This window comes from Pistacia vera, unplaced genomic scaffold, assembly GCF_008641045.1.
Source record: "Pistacia vera cultivar Batoury unplaced genomic scaffold, PisVer_v2 Contig112, whole genome shotgun sequence".
Lineage (NCBI taxonomy): Eukaryota > Viridiplantae > Streptophyta > Magnoliopsida > Sapindales > Anacardiaceae > Pistacia > Pistacia vera.
The window spans coordinates 309,285-327,906 of record NW_022195160.1 but is presented as its reverse complement, the minus strand read 5'-3'; the positions used below and the strand labels follow the sequence as shown (position 1 = coordinate 327,906).

Sequence of the window (18,622 nt, the reverse complement as noted above, 5' to 3'; positions counted from 1 at the left end):
GCTATCTGAGTAAAAAAAACTTCAAGCCCTCAGCTTCAGTCTTCATCCTCTCTATCTCTTTTTGATAGATTGCAGAGAGAAATGAGAAGTTCAGTGAAGGATGAGCCTCCCATAGGCACTAGACTAGATAGACCGATGTCTCCCAATCGTGGTCACTGACTTATACCTTTAGCTATTTAACCTCTTTTTTGAGATTAATAGTTTTCACCTTGGCCTCTTTGCTGTTCTCCTTTTCAAAAAAGAGCTGACCTGACACATCCGAGAAGTTGGCCTCCAAGTTTGACTTAGCCTTCTGAGCCACAGCAAACTTGGAAGCCAACTTATTGTTGGCACCTCGCTATTATGCTAAGTCCTTCTCTACCTGTTGTGGGCAACTTCAATCTGGGAGAGTTTGTCGAGAAACTCTCTTTGTGACCTCGAGGACCTCGGCCTACTCCTTCTTCAGTCACTCAAGCTCGCCCTACAGTGACCTACTCTCTTGCTCCACCACCTTGGCCCTCGCCAAGGCCTCTTCCTTAGCCTTCTCTGCTTCCTACCAACCTAGGTGCGTGCCTTTTAGGGTTGGATAGCTCCCATAAAAAAAAAAAAAAAAAAAGAGCTTGGTCACTGTGCTAGCTTGAAAAAAAGGGCGCGGAGTGATAATCCGTGGATTATACAGTTTTCTTTTGTCTTTTTATTCGGATTTCAAGTACTTTGTGGTGCATTTTGACCTGAATTGTTGTTTAATTCTTTATATTCTGTGTTTCAGGTTAAAATGGACAATTTATGCAAATAAGGACAAAATTGGAAGTTTTTGACTCAAAAGTTAGCAGATCTCAGAAGTTAGGAGAGTTCTGAAGTAGGATAAAGCACGATAAGGCTTGTTCCAAAGGGAGAGCATCGAAAATTGAAGAAGGAATTGAAGAAGCAATCAGAGTGGCAGTTCTGTAATTTTAGAACTCGTCAAATAGCTTCGCCCCGGCGAAGATTTGTCTTTCACCGCGGTGAAGTACACCAGATGCTCCAGATCTGTTTCTTTCTTCGCCGCGGCGATGGTCATTATTTGTAGTTTTGTTAAACGCACAGTTTCATTTTGTGCGTGTTTTTGGGCAAGGTATAAAAGGAAAACTAAGCATTTTGTCCAAGGGTCTTCGTTTTTAGGTTAAACAGCTTTTACATATTCTTTGGATGAGTTTTTGATGCGATTTTGGATTGTAACAAGGGTGAAGATTCGATTCTAACTAAGGGATTCATCTTTTGGGGAGATTTCAAATCTTTTATCTCAGTTTCATTATGTTGAACTTGATTATTTCTGTTTTTCGTTTTTGTATTGTTAATCTAGCTATGAACTAACCATTTTTGGGTTAGGGTTTTGATTGTAGTTTGGATTTTAATGGGTTAAGTGTTTGATTGTTTTACTTTCATATGAGAATGCTTTGGTTGTGTGTTTACTCTGAGTTTTAATGGATATTGTGATGAACATGATGAGATTGAGAAATGAGTCATTTTATGCTTCTTGGGTAATCACCATTATAATATTGGATGCTAGATATAGATTCAAGAATTAATGAAATCATTTTAGGATTCTTTTGCTTAATGAGTTCGGATTTGTTAATCTTCAAATTGTTGGGTGTGGAAGGTTAATAAGGATGAATAGGAAAACATAGCCTGAGAGGGTATGTTAACATCTTAGTGAGTTCGATTTACAACCATTGCGTATGAATGTGATTGTAGTGTAATTTTTAGGTTTAACCCATAAAATCTGAATGAAGTCAAAACCCTACCTATTTTAACTGAATTGATTATCCGTGTTTAATATTGCATTCTTAGTTAAATTTTAGTTTAAAATTTATTGTTAAGTTTAATTGCAATTTGCTCCCATCAATCCAAAGAAGTCGTTTGCTTCAACTTGATAACATTAGTAGACTTAGTGCTTAGCTAACAATCCTCGTGGGAACGATACTTTACTCATCATTTTATTACTTGTGCGATTAGTATACTTGCTACATATTGCAAGTTGTAGGAAACACGCATCAAGTTTTTGGCGCCGTTGGCGGGGAGATTGTTTTAAGTTAACATTGAGTCTTTCTATAGTTAGCTAGATTGGAGTTTTTAATTTTTAATTTTTTTATTTTTCAATTGGTTTGTGATCTCACTTTCCTTCACTTTTGTTCGTGCAGTTTATGCGAAGAGCAAGACGTCAACAGTGGTCCCTGTTGATCTTGAGCTCGAGAGAACCATTAGACGACGTAACAGAGAGAGAAGAGAAAGAGAGGGTTTAGTTGTGGAAACAGAAGAAATAGTTGTTGAAATGGCTGAACCAGAAAACAGGACACTGAGGGAATTTTCAGTTCCCACAGTGAATGGTAGTAGGTCGAGTATTACTAGACTTACAGTGCAAGCAAACAACTTCGAAATCAAACCGGCAATCATTCAGATGATCTAGCAGTCGGTTAGATTTAATGGAGATTTGAAGGAAGACCCGAATCAACATATTGCAAATTTCTTAGAAATTTGTGACACCTTCAAGTCAAATGGAGTGTCGAATGATGCTATTAGGCTGAGATTGTTCCCATTCTCGTTGGGAGATAAAGCAAAGGGGTGGTTAATGGCATTACCACCGGGAACAATAACAACTTGGAATAAGCTAACACATAAATTCCTTACCAAGTTCTTTCCTCCAGCTAAGTCAGTAAAATTGAGAAATGATATCACATCATTTCTACAAGAGGATTCCGAATCGTTGTATGAGGCTTGGGAGAGATACAAGGAGTTAATGAGGAAGTGTCCACACCATGGGTTGCCAGTTTGGCTTCAAGTCCAAACGTTCTACAATAGGTTAATGGGTAATGTGCAAACCATGGTGGATGCAGCTTCAGGAGGAGCCTTGCAAAATAAGACACCAGAGGAGGCTTATGAGTTGCTTGAGGTTTTGGCAAGCAACAATTATCAAAGACCGAATGAGAGACCAACATCAAGGAAATCTTTGGGTATTCATGAAGTTGATGCCTTTACAGCCATCTCAGCCCAACTCACAGCACTTCAAAAATAGTTGGGAACTATGCAGGTAAACTCTGTACAAGCACCTCAACTAACGTGTGATTTTTGTGCAGGGAACCATGTAAGCAGCGAGTGTCAAGTTGGGAACACATTTGCTTCGTCATCTTCATCAACGGAGCAAGTAAATTACTTGGCAGGAAATCAAAGACAACTAAACAACCCGTTCTCTAACACATACAACCCGGGATGGAGAAATCATCCAAATCTGGCTTAGGGAAATCAGAACCAGCAAAATACTCAATGGAACCAGAGAACAGTTCCAAATAACCAACCAGGGGTGACTAATCAACCGGGAGATCAAAGAGTGTCGAAGTTGGAGGATATGTTTGGGAAATTTATGCAAGAAACCACGGGATTCATGAATGAGGCGAGGACGAATTTCAGAAATCAAGGGGTGTCCATTCGAAATCTTGAGGTACAGATGGGCCAATTGGCCGAGAAACTTAATGATAGACCGCAGGGGTCTCTGCCAAGCAACACGGTGACCAACCCACGTGAGCAAGTAAATGCAATTTCGTTGAGAAGTGGGAGAGTTTTAGAAGAGGTGAGAGATCCAAGGAAAGAGGAAACTTCATCAAAGAAAAATGAAGATTCTGATGAGGAAATTGATGAAGAAATTGAAGTTGAAAAGAAACCACCCAGCCTAAGTAAAGATGAGCAGAAGCAGGAAGAAGGGAAAAAGAAAAGGGAAGAGAAATTGCCATTCCCCAAGATTCCACTAGAGTTGGCGCATCACACACCACCCGTACCCTTTCCTCAAAGACTCAGAAAAGAAAATCAGGATAAGCAGTTTATTAAATTTCTTGATGTTTTTAAAAAACTGCAGATTAACATTCCTTTTGCAGATGCATTGCAACAGATGCCGAGCTACGCGAAATTTCTTAGAGAAATTTTATCGAACAAGAGGAAGCTAGAAGATGAGGAAACGATAATGCTTACGGAGGAGTGCAGTGCCATTCTCCAGAAGAAGCTACCCCCGAAACTCAAAGATCCAGGGAGTTTTACTATCCCTTGCACTATAGGAGATATCACCTTTGATCGAGTTTTATGTGACCTAGGTGCTAGCATTAACCTTATGCCTTTTTCTGTTTTCAGGAAACTATGAATTGGTGAAGTTAAGCCGACAACCATATGTTTGCAACTTGCAGATCGATCAATAAAGCATCCGAGGGGCATTGTGGAAGATGTGTTGATTAAGGTGGACAAGTTTATTTTTCCTACGGATTTCTTTGTGTTAGACATGGAAGAAGACAAAGAGATTCCTCTTATCTTGGGACGACCATTCCTAGCCACCGGAAGAGCGTTAATCGACGTTCAAGAAGGGAAGTTGATCATGAGGATGCAGGATGAAGAAATAACATTTAATGTCCTTGAATCAATGAAAGCTCCACCTAAACAAGAGTCGTGTTTAAAAATCAATGTGGTGGATCAGTCAAGAATTGAGCCCTTCTAACTGAATAATCCTAATGTGGAAATTGAGAACTGCATTGTAAAACCGAATAAGTTCGGAAATAAGGATAATGACGGAAGAGGTTGCACAAAATTCCTAGACAAGCCGCAGTTGAGAATAAGTTCGAATAAGGAACGGATAACTGGGATCAAAAAGGGTGAAGTAAAGCCAAGAAAACTGAAGGCAGTAAGTGAGAAGAGTCGAGCTACCAAAGTTATGACCAAGGGATGGAAATGGGTAGTGAAACTCTCAACAAGGCCACTGTGTGGAGAAGATCAACGACAAAAGAAGCTCCAGTACAAGGGAAATTTTCGGGATGTGATGTACTTGGATAGTCCGAGCTGACTTGAAGGATTGAGAGAGTCGAGCTTTCGACTATAAACAAGCGCTTCTTGGGAGACAACCCAAGTGTTTTTAAATTTTTGCTTTTCATTTTTGTTGTTCGATTTTGTTTAATTTCATTATGAGTTTGTATAAATTTTTATGTTTTTGTTTTTGGGTGTTTCAGGTGAAGTCGTTAGCCGAAGAAAATGCATGAAAATGTTCCAGACTTCGCCGGGGCAAAGAATTATTCTTCGCCGCGGCGAAGAAAACTGAAAATAAGAGTTAGCTCCTGGACGTTTTCGCCACGTCGAAGGAATTGTCTTCACCGTGGCGAAGAAGGTGATTTAATTTTGTGAAAATTTGGCTAAGGCATTTCGCCGGGGCGAAGAAAGCCTTGTATCCTCGGGAAGTTTTCGCCCCGGCGAAGAATTTTTCTTCTCCACGGCGAAACCTAGGGAATTTTTAGGGTTCATGAACGAAGAACGTCGCCGCGGCGAAGTTTCTTCTTCGCCGCGGCGACGATGTTTTTCTATAAATACTCACTTTTCTTTTTCATTCTTCACGCCGCCTTGCATGTCCACTTGAGAGAAAAATTTTCAAACTTCAATCTTTTGCATCCTAGTGCTTTTACAACCAATTTTCTTACTTCATAACGTTCCTAAACACCAAAACAACCCGTTTCAACAACAATTTTCGCGAAAATTTCATGATAATTTTCGAATCAAAAATTTGGGGCTTTTCAATCTAGGTTGATTCCGGTTCAATTGGTGGCGAATACTACTTCATTTTGGTAAGATCTCAATAACCCAAAGCTTTTTATTGAAAAATTTCAAGTTTCTAATCGTAGATCTGAGAATTTTATTGCGATTGATTTGTGAATATTTGTTTGATTTTGCGTTGTGATTTTGATTGAAGAAGAGTAGTTTGTGCATTAACTGATTGTTAGGAGTGTGGGTTTTGAATTTTTGGAGTGTTTGTGTTGAATTGAAAATTCGAAGTTTGGGGGGTGAATTGCGAATTTTTGGAAGTGTTTGTTGTTTTTGCAGGATTGACTTAATTGTGTTGAATAACTAGGTCTAATTTTTTTTGGGTGAATTTTTGTGGATTGAAGTCAAGTTGTGAACAATGGCTCCGAAAGTTAAGCAACCATACAAGGGCAAGAGTAAGAGTAAGGGGAAGAGTGTCGACAACCGGTTTGTGAATGATGAGGCCCGCAAAAGGTATGAGGCGACAATTCAAAGAAAGGATAAGGGGATTATTCCGGAGCGCGGTTTAACCGCTACTCAGGCCTTTGACTGGAGTAGAGGGAGACATTGGGACATGTTTTTGCGAGCTCATGAGCAGTTGGCTGTTGAGCCGCTAGTAAGGGAGTTCTATGCCAATCTCCCAGAGTGTAAGGAAGAGACTGTTTGTAAGAGGGGAGGAAGTGCCTTTTACGGGGAAGGAAATCAATGATTTCTTTCATTTGCCTGAAATCCTCAGTGATGAGTATGTGCAGTTCAAGAGATCACGGATTGATGACGGCTTAATCCTTCCAGTTATTGCAAAACCGGGTGCAGAGTGGGCAGTGTCCAAGAAACAGAAAAAGACTCTTAAGGGCACGCAGTTGACACCGATGACTTGGCTGTGGCAATACTTTATCTATGCAAAACTAATGCCGGAATCGCACTACAGCACCGTGACTCACGAGAAGGCAGTGCTGCTCTACTCGATTGCCACAGGGAAGAGTATTGATGTGGGGGACATGATTTTTAACAGCATCAAGCTAGCAGCAAAACTGGGGCGAGGAAGTTACGGTTTCCCGCATCTCATCACAGCCTTATACCTTAAAGCTGGAGTCAAGGTTCAGGATGACGAGCACCGCATTCATGCTGCTCCAATTCTAGACTCAGAATATTACAAGAAACACCTGGACTGTTCGAAATCTGCGCAACCAAGAGCAGGAGCAAAAAGGCAGAGAACAAGCCGAGCCACATCATCCAGCTCCACAGGTTCACAGAAACAGATGATGCAGGAAATGATGGGGTTAATTAAATACATGAAGAGACGTCAGGATTGGATGGTAGAGCAAACTGAGATGATGCATGAGCTGCTGATGAATAGCTTCAAAGAGCTCAACGTTGACACTTCCGCATATCAATGGGCCGAATGGAACTCGGATGAGTGGATGGACTCCGAGGAAGAAGAGGAAGAAGAGGAAGACGAGGAAGAACAAGATTGAACCGGAGCACCTGTTTGGATTTTGTTCTTGTTTATTTGTTTTCATTTAATTTTGTGTCCATTTGAAACTTTGAACTCAGTTTTACTTTGGTTGTGGATTTTGTTTAGTTGTTTAGTTGTTAGTTGTTGCTTTTAATTCGTAGATTGTTGAAGGAACAAGATTAGGATGTAATATTTTCAAGTTAGCTGTGAATTTTTGCTAACATAAGGGACACCACAGTTTTAATTGTTTTGACAGATTATGGGGGATGAAAAGTCCGAGACCGGGTGTTCATTATGGAGCGACACTTCACGAATTAACCAGGGAGCATTCTCGTACCTTTGTTGTTTTTAGTATTTTCTATTCCTGATTTTTGCATCATGAAACATTGGCGACAATGTTATGTTTAGTTGGGGGGGTAGGAAATAGAAAAAAAAAAATAAAAAAATAAAAAACTAGTTTAAGGGTATATTGGCTGGAAACCCGTAACTGCCTTAAAAACTGCCTAGCAGTATTTGGCGACTTCTGGTTTAACAACGCCACGTACACCTTAAACTGAAGAAAAGTTATTGTGTTTTCTGTAGTTGTTTGTTTGCCGATGATGAAGTGTACAAATCAGTGATGAGAATTGGGTTGTTGAAATGTTAGTGTTGAGAAATGTTAAGCATGCTTCAAGTTATGTTTATTGACTGGATTTTGATTGAGGTTTGTTGAGTGGTTCAACCACCATTTTCATTTTTTCGGCATGCTTAGATTCATATTGATTAGGGAAGTTTGATAATGTTGGTGGACTCTAGAACCTAGTAGAGAGTGCTTGGCGAAATTCTAGGATTAGACATGGTTGAGAAGATGATTTAGGCATTTGTTCGAAACGTTTGAGCCTTTCTAGCCGACCCATGAAACTAATTTCCCATAGTCACCATTTGAGCTGTTAAATTTTATTGTTTTACTTTTTTCTTGGAAAATAACAGAATTGTCCAATCCTTATACCCTTGACAGGCTATTCGCAAGTGTACGAAATCGTGCAAGTAGTAAAACTCGAGTAAACGAGTGTCGAATCCCAAGGGAACTACCTACCAAGTACCAAACTATTATATTCTATTGCTATTTGATTAAACTGAAGTTTAAGAATGATTAATGAAAAAGTAACTAAACTAAAAACTAAGTACTAAATAAAGGCAGATTTGTAAACACTTTGAAGTGAAAATCAATGACTAAAACCTAGGGCATAGATTTCACACCATTTAATCCTAGTATTGACATTGTTGTTAACCTAATCAGGTGTATTCTAAAAGCCAATCCCCTATTATTCCACTAACTCTTCTCGAGCAATTAGCAAATTAACCCTTAAACAACACCCAAGAATCTCTAAATTGGATTTAGGAGCTAAGAGATCATTAAGCTCTATGGAATTTACCGGAGCCTCACAGATCTGGTAACCTATCTCTAGCGTTCGCTCAATCTATGGTTTTATTACCTAAGACAAATCAGGTTTCATCTCTCGATCTCAACCTAACCCTTGAAATCATTAACCCTCGGGCCCTTGAGAATTGAAAGCATTATGCACAGTAATAAACTTAGAATTAAAACACAATAAGAATCAACAACATTCAAGTCAACACATATTCATAAATCGGGCTACATCTTAGCCTAGACAAGAAAGTTAGTTCATAAGAAAATAACAAACCCATCATTCTCATTAATGACATCAATTTAGAAAAAGATAAACTTCTCTAATGGTGAACGAGCTTTCAGGATCCCGATCTCCAACTTGGTAGCCGTCCTTCTCCTTCCAAAGTCCCCTTTTAATTTCTTAAGCTCTCTTTTATATCCTTCGGGTTCTTGGTCGTCTTAGGGAAAATATTAGAAATTTTACCCATTCAAATTGGATTGGGTAATGAATTAACACAAACCGTGACCCATCGCGCGGCGGTAAGAATGGTGCCGTGGTGATCGTTCTTTATGCCAAGGCATCTGTATCTTCAGAATTTGAACAAGTCATCAACATGAACATTGTAGCTCTCTGAATAAGCTTTCCAACGCCACCAGAATCATCAAATTTGATTTCCACAGCTCAAGTTATGATAGAAACATCGAGGCATACTCGTGATGAAAGATTTCCAGATTTTCCGTAACATCTTCGACGTGCCACAACTTCATTATTTCGACCCGATTCTTGTGCCGTTTGTTCCTACACGTATCAACATCATTCTTTTCCCTTCAACAACCTGTTTGAGCCTGAAAACACTAACATGCACCCGTGATCCCATAAATGGTATTTATGAAAGAAATAATCCAAATTCCATACTTTAAGCACATTTTTCCATAAATAACCAATTAAACACTAACAAAATATAACATTCAAGCTCATCACAACCCCCAACCAGCTTTTTGCTAGTCCCTAGCAAAATAAGCGATAAAATAAGTCTCTAAGCTTAAAAGAAACAATTAATTAAAAACCTAAATCTAAACTAATCTTAAATCACTTTCGTAGATTGACACGATGCATTTAGCGTATGCAGAAGCCTTTAAACCCCTAGGTGGCCCTAGTTGGACGAGTTATAGTCTCGTGAGGGTTCCAGCGATGATACCCACAAACACCACAATAAACTTATCCAAACTCCAACAATTACAAAAACATAAACATAAAAAGATGTCTTGGATCAATTCATAAAGATGTCTCAAAATTGCATATACACAAAATAAATAGATTAATTAAAAATCACCTAAAACTACAGATAATGCAAACATCAATTTCATTTTCGTTATCGACCCTAGAACATCCATCAACCACAAACCATTAGTCTACAAACTTGGATAGTGTTATGCAAACATTCATGAACAAATTTTTATCTCAGTATTCGGGTTATGACTTATATGAGAATCATGGAATCAAACTCCATAGGCTCACTTTTCACATCACTCTCCACTAATGTAGAATTTTACATTACCTTGGATCAATGGTCTTTGTAAAGGTTGTAACTTTAGGCCAAGGTATGGGTTCCAAGAAAATGATAGGAAAAACAAAATAAGAGACTTACTTTTCCTCATGCAACTTTAAAATCAATTCGAACTCCACTTCTTCTAACCAACCAACATGTCCACTAATTTACAATCCTCCAATTTTTTTTTTTTCACTTAAATGCGGCGAGGGAGATGTGTCTAAGGTGTACGTGGCGTTGTTATACTAGAGGTTGCCAAATACTGCTAGGCAGTTTTTAAGGCGGGTTCTGGTTTCCAGCCGAAATACCCTTAAACTAGGCAGAATGTTTTTTTTTTTTTTTTTTTTTTTACTTATAAAATAAGAAAAGCAGAAATATGCACATCCCCACTAATCTTACAAACACTCCAAACCCCAACCAATTTCTTCGCACCAGTAGGTTGTGACAACCACACTTCCTTACCAAAACTCATAAAAAAGTCTCTTAGGTTAACATGGGTAGGATTGTATTTAGGCTAATCAGGATAGGGTAAAAAATAAGTTCAAAGGAAAGAAAAACAAGGCTACATTGTTTACAAGGCTCAAAGGGCTAACTAGTGACAACAATAACAAGGGTTGGCTTGAAAGGCTCAATCGGTCCAAAAAAGCCTAAATCATTTCCTAAGTGATGTGAATTCTAGGATTTCGCCTTGAGTGATTTCAAATGAGTTCTAGAGTTTGTTGAGATCACAATAAAGTTCATGGAAACTTCATACATAACACGTCTCTAAGTAAGTGACTGAACCACTTTCAATCCACAGTTCACTAGGGTTAACTCATGTCATTAATATTCACATCATCCGAAAGCAAAGGTAAAAATTAATGTCCTCTATTAGTTCTATGTTATTGCAATCACGTTCCTATCATAGACAATTGATTTCATCAAGAAACAAAAACAAATGTGCCTCAATTTAAATTTCTTAAATTCCTACCCCAACGAATAAAATCAACATTGTCCCCAATGTTAAGCGTAGAGTAAAAGAAAGAAAACGTTACCACATTCCTCAACAAAATAAAGCCATCCAGTCGTATACACCAGTCGTTCTACAAAATAGAGAAACCGCTAAATAGACTTTGTCGGCCATCAGAGTTATGCAAAATAAAAGAATGATAAAAGAGCATGAACAAAGAAAAACACAAAAAAAATAAAAATAAACAAACAGACTATAGTTCACAAAATGTCAAAAGAAACCAGTAGACAAAGGTAAGTACATCAAACAGAAAAATAAACAACGACCGACATAAACTGCACTAACAACATAACAAAAGTTTACTCCTCCATACTCTCCTCGATCCTCATCAGGAACATCACCCTGCTCCTCATCCGGGGTACACAAAAAAAGTCATTCACACCCGGTGCTACTATCCCAGCATGTGCAAGTTGCAATCTCTGCATCTCATGTTGCACCTCATTTGCCCACTCATCCATGTCTCCAGGCTCTTGACGATTCTGTTGTATTTCACTTTTTCGATGTCTTCATGCAACTTCAGCAATTGATCTTTTTGGAAAGCTTTGACGATGAAGATGATTTGGTCCTGGGTACCTCTACTCTGCCCCTACTGGTTAAGTTTACAGAACTGCACAGTTAGGTCACTCCTTGCAGAATAAAAACTTCTTCAGCATTCAATGGCACTCCGCTTGCGTAACAATGCAGTAATCAGGTGGGGAAAATAAAAGCCCGTCTTGGAACGCTTTGCCGAATGAGTAATCTCTTGAAAGATAATTTCACCCACATTCATCCTCATTTTCTGGCGGATAGCATACATTAAGATGCCCTAGCTTACTCACAGTACTCATGTGCTTGGATGGCATTAATCGGGAAGATACAAATATAACCACATGCGGAAATTGGTCCAAGAACTTACTTTCAAGCGGATGTGTTCCCCAGCTGCATAACCATGTAGCTCTCCCCTCAGTCAGAGTGTTTATTACTGCATCAAAATCCACTGTTGCTTGAATGCGGCATAGGCATTGTCATCGAACCCAACTTGCGGCAGCCCATAAAATTCATTGATCGCAGCGGCATTAAACACTATCTCTTTGCCTCTACTAAGGTTCTCCCGTCAGTGCTCTCCGGAGCGTTGGCATAAAATCTTTTACCACAGAGGAAACAGCAGGCGCCGGAGGCTCTTTGCAGAATTTCCCCCAACCCAGAGCTTGAATCACATCAGTTATTCCCTCCAAAGCTTCTGTAAACACCAGCCCTCGTTCTTCAATAAATCGCCCGGTTGTTTTGCAAAATTTTCATACCTTTCCTGGGTAGCCTGGCTAACAAACCGGGAATCACTGGAAGCCTGCCCTTTACCTTTTTCTCTCTATCAATTTTTAGCTTTCTTTTGGGTGCCATTTATCGCTATTTCGAATTCAACCCAAATACTCCGTCAAATACAAACAATGCTCAACGAAAATTAATTCACTCCCACAAACAGCAACTGCCCTCTTCAAGCAAACACATCTCAACCATAAACACTCCCACGAAAATCACCAATCTCAATAACAATTCACAACCAACACAAAATCATCCACACTTCCACAAAACCCGATCAATGGATTCCACCCTTCCACAACTCAAAATTTCATTCAAAATGGTTGAGAAACACTTACTTGAATCTTGATTTGTCCAAAAACGCCTTGATTGAGATGGATTAGAGAAAATTTCAAAAATCCCCAAATCTTTGTGAAACCCTAACCTTGGTTTTTGCAAAGAAAGAAAATTCCACTTGCTCCCTTCTAAATCTGCATGATGAAATGGTGATTTGCATGTGTAGCAAGCAATGGAGTAAAAAAATTGAAATTGGGTGAAGAAAATTTTTAGGAAAGAGAGAGCCTGGTGAAATGCACTTGTGGAGAGAAAGGTAAAGGAATTGTTGTAAAATATAAGAAAAAAACTGCTTTAAACGCGCGTGGCCTGTTGCGAAGCCCACGGCGATAGTATGCGTCGCTGCGGCGATCGTTCTTATCGTTGCGCGTCCTGGAGTCACGCTCGCTGCAGCGATTATACCTATTGCCGCGGCGAGCGTGATTTATACAGATGTAGTCCATCGTGCGCGTAATCAGGCTCGCTGCAGCGATATCTGTTACCGCCCGGCGAGCGTGATCAGTCTTTCTGCTTGATCCTTGTGCGTTTTGTCAGTCACCTAAAATCAATCTGAAATCCTGAATTAACAACTAAAAATGCAACATGATAACACAAAAAATAAATAAAAATAAAAAATAAAAAATTACTAACTAAAAAAAATGCACGAATAAAATAAAATAAAAAACAATAAAATAGAACCAAACGGAATCGAAAATGGGTTGCCTCCCAAAAAGCGCTTGTTAAAGTCTTAAGCTCGACTCTTTTCTGTCGTCAATTAATCTGAAGAAGAATTGAAACCCTCTCGTCTGCTTGCCATTCTAATATAAGGTTTCAATCTTTGCCCGTTGACTTTGAATGTGCCTTTCGTTGGGTGTGAGCTCTATTGCCCCATGCGGAAACACTCGATGAATGATGAATGGGCCAGACCATCGTGAGCGCAATTTTAGAAAAAGTCGCAGCCTCGAGTTGAACAATAGCACTGTTCACCCTCCTTGAATTCCTTGTTCACAATGTGTTTGTCATGCCATGCTTAGTCTTTTCTTTGTAAATCGGGCATTCTCGTAGCATCATTGCGAAACTCTTCCATCTCATTAAGTTTCAGTAAACGTTTTGCTCCCGCAGCTTGTAGATCAAAATTCAGAAACTTTACTGCCTAATACGACCTGTGCTCTAACTCCACTGGCAAGTGACAAGCTTTTCCGTAAACCATCCTATAAGGCGACATTCCTATTGGTGTTTTGAATGCCGTCCTATATGCCATAGTGCATCATCAAGCTTAGTCGCCCAATCCTTTCGGGATGTGTTCATGTTCTTCTCCAGGATTCGTTTCAGCTCCCATTCGAAACTTCGACTTGGCCACTAGTTTGCGGATGATATGGGGTTGCAATCGGTGGTGAACTCCATACTTGCTAACAGTGCTGTGAATAGGCGATTGCAAAAGTGAGAACCACCATCACTGATAATGGCTCTTGGCGTGCCAAACCTTGAAAGATATTCTTCTTTATGAACTTGATAACGACACGAGCATTGTTTGTTGGAACGCTGCAGCTTCCACCACTTTGACACATAATCTACAACCAAAATGAAACGGTTAGAAAACGAAGAAGGAAAAGGTCCCATAAAATCTATCCCCGAAACATCAAACAATTCTACTTCTAGGATACTATTTAAAGGCATAGCATTTCTCCTAGAAATTCCCAACCGTTGACACTCATCACAACTCATCACAAATTGAAAAGCATCTTTAAAAAGAGTAGGCCAAAAAAATCCTGATTGAAGAACTTTTGCAGCGGTCTTGTGTCGAACCGAAATGACCACTAACTTCCATAGAATGACAGTGACAAATATATTCGTCACCTCTTCCTCTGGCACACATCGTCTTATCATCTGATCAGCGCAATGCTTGTACAAAAATGGATCCTACCAGAAAGTAGTACTTTAAATTTGAAAAAATTTCTTTCGTCTCTGGGAGTTCATTCCAGGGGGTATAACCTTTCTTGCCAAGTAGTTAGCAATGTCCGCAAACCATGGTCCTTCCTGAATAGCAAACAATTGTCCTACAGGAAATATTCGTTGATTGGCTTTTCTTCCTCTCGATCTTCTTCATTGGATTCCAATCGGGATAAATGGTCAGCTACTGATTTTCGTTCCTGTCTTGTCATTGATCTCCAAGTCGAATTCTGTAGGAGCAATACCCATCGCAATAATCATGGCTTGGAGTCCCGTTTTGCTAGGAGGTACTTCAGTGCAGCATGGTCCGTGTACACGATGACTTGGTACCTAGCAAATAAGAACGAACTTATCAATAGAAAACACTACTGCTAAAAATTCTTTCTCAGTAGTGGCATATTCAGTTGAGGGCCCGTTAAAGTCTTACTGGCATAATAAATACATGCAATACCTTACCTTTTCGCTGTCCTAAAACAGCCCTAAAGCATAATCGCTCGCATACACATGAGTTCAAAAGGTAGTTCCCAATCGGGTGCAACAATAATAGAGCAGAAATTATTTTTCTTTCAAGCACTTAAATGCATCTAAACACTTTGACTGAAATAAAAGGAACATCCTTAGCTAATAAATCACAAAGAGGTTTAGAGATTTTAGAAAATCATGTATGAATCTCTATAAAACCTGCATGCCCAAGGAAGCTTCTGACAGCCTTCACTGAATTGGAGGTCGTAGTTTCTCAATAACTTCAATCTTCGCTCGATCCACCTCAATGCCATTCGCTGATATCCGATGACCCAACACGATCCCATCTCGTACCATGAAATGCATTTTTCCCAATTGAGCACCAAGTTAGTGTCAACACATCTCTGCAAAACATTTGACAATTAGTTAAATAATCATCGAAAGAATTTCCAAAACGAAAAATCGTCCATGAAAACTTCAATGGACTTCTCAACCATATCGGAAAAAATGAGATCATGCAACGTTGAAAAGTTGCAGGAGCGTTGCAAGGCCAAAAGGCATTCTTCGATAGGCGAATGTTCCGTATGGGCACGTGAAAGTGTCTTCTCTTGATCTTCCGGCGCTATTGCAATTTGGTTGTAGCCTGAATATCCATAGGAAGCAGTAGAACTCAGGCCTGCTAACCTCTCTAACATTTGATCGTGAATGGCAATGGAAAATGATCTTTACGAGTCGCGGAATTAGCTTGCGATAGTCATAACATACTCTCCATCCGTGACTGTTCGTGTCAGAATCAGCTCGTTGTTGTCATTCCGGACCACTGTCATTCCTCCTTCTTTGGTACCACTTGGACTGGACTCACCCATGCACTATCCGAAATTGGATATATATTCCGCATCTAAAAGCTTTAACACCTCCTTCTTGACCACTTCTTGCATCGATGGATTCAATCGTCGCTGTGTTGGACAGTAGGCTTGAACTTTCCTCCATTAAGATCTTGTGCATGCGATTGAAGGACTGATACCTTTGATATCCGCAATTGTCCATCAAGGGCCTTCTTGTACCTTCTCAAAATGCGCAGCAACTTTCTCCTCTACAACACTCAAAGAAATTATAATGACTGGAAAGAATTTATCCTCTTCTAAAAATGCATACCTTAAATGAGATGGTAGTTGCTTGAGCTCAAGTGTAGGTCCTTCGTGATTGGAAAGTTGACTGAGACTCCACAGCTCCCATTTCTCTGATCAATTTACCCTCGGGACGACCTAAGGGTGGTAAAGCTCTTAAGTATCTTAGACACTCACTTAACTCTTCACTACAACTCATCCTCTTGGTCTCTAGAATTCATCAAACAATCTCTAAAGGCAAGATTGGTAGTTCTCTTCAAAATTCTGCTCCACTACGGTGTCGAGAACATCAATCTTAAAGCATGAATTAACTCAAACGGACGCTTCATAGATTTGAATACATCAAATTCTACTTGCTCATCCTCTACCCTTAAGATCAATTTTCCTTGGTGGACATCTATCAATGTTCTACCCGTGGCCAGAAAAGGTCGCCCTAAAATAAAGGTATTTCCCTATCTTCCTCCATATCTAGCACTATGAAATCTACGGGAATATCAGTTTATCTACCTTAATCAGACGTCTTCGACTACCCCCCTAGGATAGTGACATCGATCAGCTAATTGGAGAGAACGGTGGTTGGCTTTACTTCCCCAATCCAAGTTTCCTGTAAATGGAAAACGCATTAAGTTAATACTAGCCCTAAATCGCATAGCACTTTATCAAAATAACAACTACCAATAATACAAGGGATAGTAAACTCACTGATCTCGTAGTTTAGGTGGTAGTTTCTTTTGAATCAGTGCGCTGCATTCCTCTGTCAGCATGACTTTCTCGTGTTCCTCGAATTTTCTCTTGTGCGTGAGGATCTCCTTCAAAAATTCGCATACTTCGGCATCTGTTCAAGCATATCAACAAAAGGAATATTAATGTAAACTACGAAACATGTCAATGAACTTACCAAATTGCTTGTCGAGCTTCTGATTCTTCAACCGTGTGGGTAGGCAAGGTTGCCTGGCTCGAAGGAGTTTTCTGCTCATTTGTACGGTGCCGCGGCCACCAGATTCATCACCGCGGCGATCGTGGATAATCCTGACAAATTGATATTTTCACGGTCGCCGGGTGACCAGTTCATCGCCGCGGCGATCATCCTTTTTTGACAGGTAGTTCTTCTGCTCACGCTCACCGTGCCATCATCTCCATCGCCGCGGCGATCGTTCTTCTGTCATCCTTCAGGTTTGTTCTATCCTTTGTTTTTCACCTTGCGAATTTTCCAAATTTTTTCCACTCCTAGGTGATTGCATGTGCCTGTTCCTTGGGATTTTTCTCCGTATCACTCGGTAAAACCCCTTGACCTCTTCCGCCAATATGTTGTGAATTGCCCAATTGAGTCTCTAGGTTCCTATAGATGCAGATTGGTTTTGAACCAGGACGTCGGTCTTCTCAAACCTCTTGCTTGTCTCCTCAATGAACTTGGTTAATGCATTTTCCAAGTTTGATTTTGCTCTTGAGGTTGAAAAACAGGTGCTTGTTTTTGCTCATTGTTATTGCTCCATGAAAAATTGGGGTGTTTCCTCCAGCTGGATTATACGTAGTGATACGGATTCCCTGCCCTCTTTGGAAATTGTTGACGTAGTTGGCTTGTTCATGTTGAGCAAACTGGTTTCCCTCTTGGCAATTGTTGACGCATGATTTCCTGCACAAAGGTCACATGTTAGCGATGACGTTCAATTGCATTAATTTTCAATACATTACCTAATGCTTAGGAGTCGTAAGTTGAGCAGCCAATGCAGTGTAACTGTCGACTTCGTGCACTCCCGCTGATCTCCTTGCTGAATTTCTTTCTAGAGTCCTCATATAGTTGTTGTTCGCCATCACCTCGATCAGATTGTATGCTTCTTCTGGTGTTTTGGTGTTCAATGCTCCCCCACTTGTAGCGTCAATCATGGCTTGAATGTTTGGTAGCAAACCTTGGTAGAACGTTTGCACTTGTGACCAGATTGGTATACCATGATGTGGGCACCTCCGTAGAAGATCCTTAAACCTTTCCCATGCTTCATACAATGACTCTGAATCCTGTTGATAGAAGTTGGTAATCTCACTCCTCAGTTTGGCCAACTTAGCAGGTGGAAAATACTTAGTGAGGAACGCTTGAGCTAACTCATTCCATGTCGTGATGCTCCCAGATGGCAATGAAATCAACCAAGCCTTAGCTTTATCCCGTAGAGAGAATGGGAAAAGCCTTAGTCTGATTGCATCCTCGGATACCCCATTATGCTTGAATGTGTCACACAATTCGAGAAAATTTGCGATATGCAGGTTGGGATCATCATTCGGTAACCCAACGAATTGGATTGACTGCTAAATCATTCTAATAATTGCTGGCTTAATCTCGAAATTGTTCGCTTGAACGGGTGGTCTCCTGATACTCGAATAACAACCATCAATAGTAGGACTAGAATAGTCCTTTAATGCTCTCTGAACCACTGTTGCTCCACCCATTGCATTTCCTCCTAAATTATCCTCATTCTCATTCTCTTGATTTTGCATATTAGGATTGACAACTCCTGTGTT

At 39.9% G+C, this 18,622-nt stretch overlaps 2 non-coding genes across 2 annotated transcripts; one reads left to right on the top strand and one right to left on the bottom strand.

The window, feature by feature from the left end:
• Positions 1–2,674: 2,674 nt before the first annotated feature.
• LOC116141956 lies at positions 2,675–2,781 on the bottom strand. Its single transcript, XR_004129911.1, has one exon. It is a non-coding gene; the product is annotated as a small nucleolar RNA R71 (small nucleolar RNA).
• A 15,272-nt stretch (positions 2,782–18,053) lies between these two features.
• LOC116141951 lies at positions 18,054–18,160 on the top strand. The gene has a single exon (XR_004129909.1). It is a non-coding gene; the product is annotated as a small nucleolar RNA R71 (small nucleolar RNA).
• The last annotated feature ends 462 nt before the right edge of the window (positions 18,161–18,622 follow it).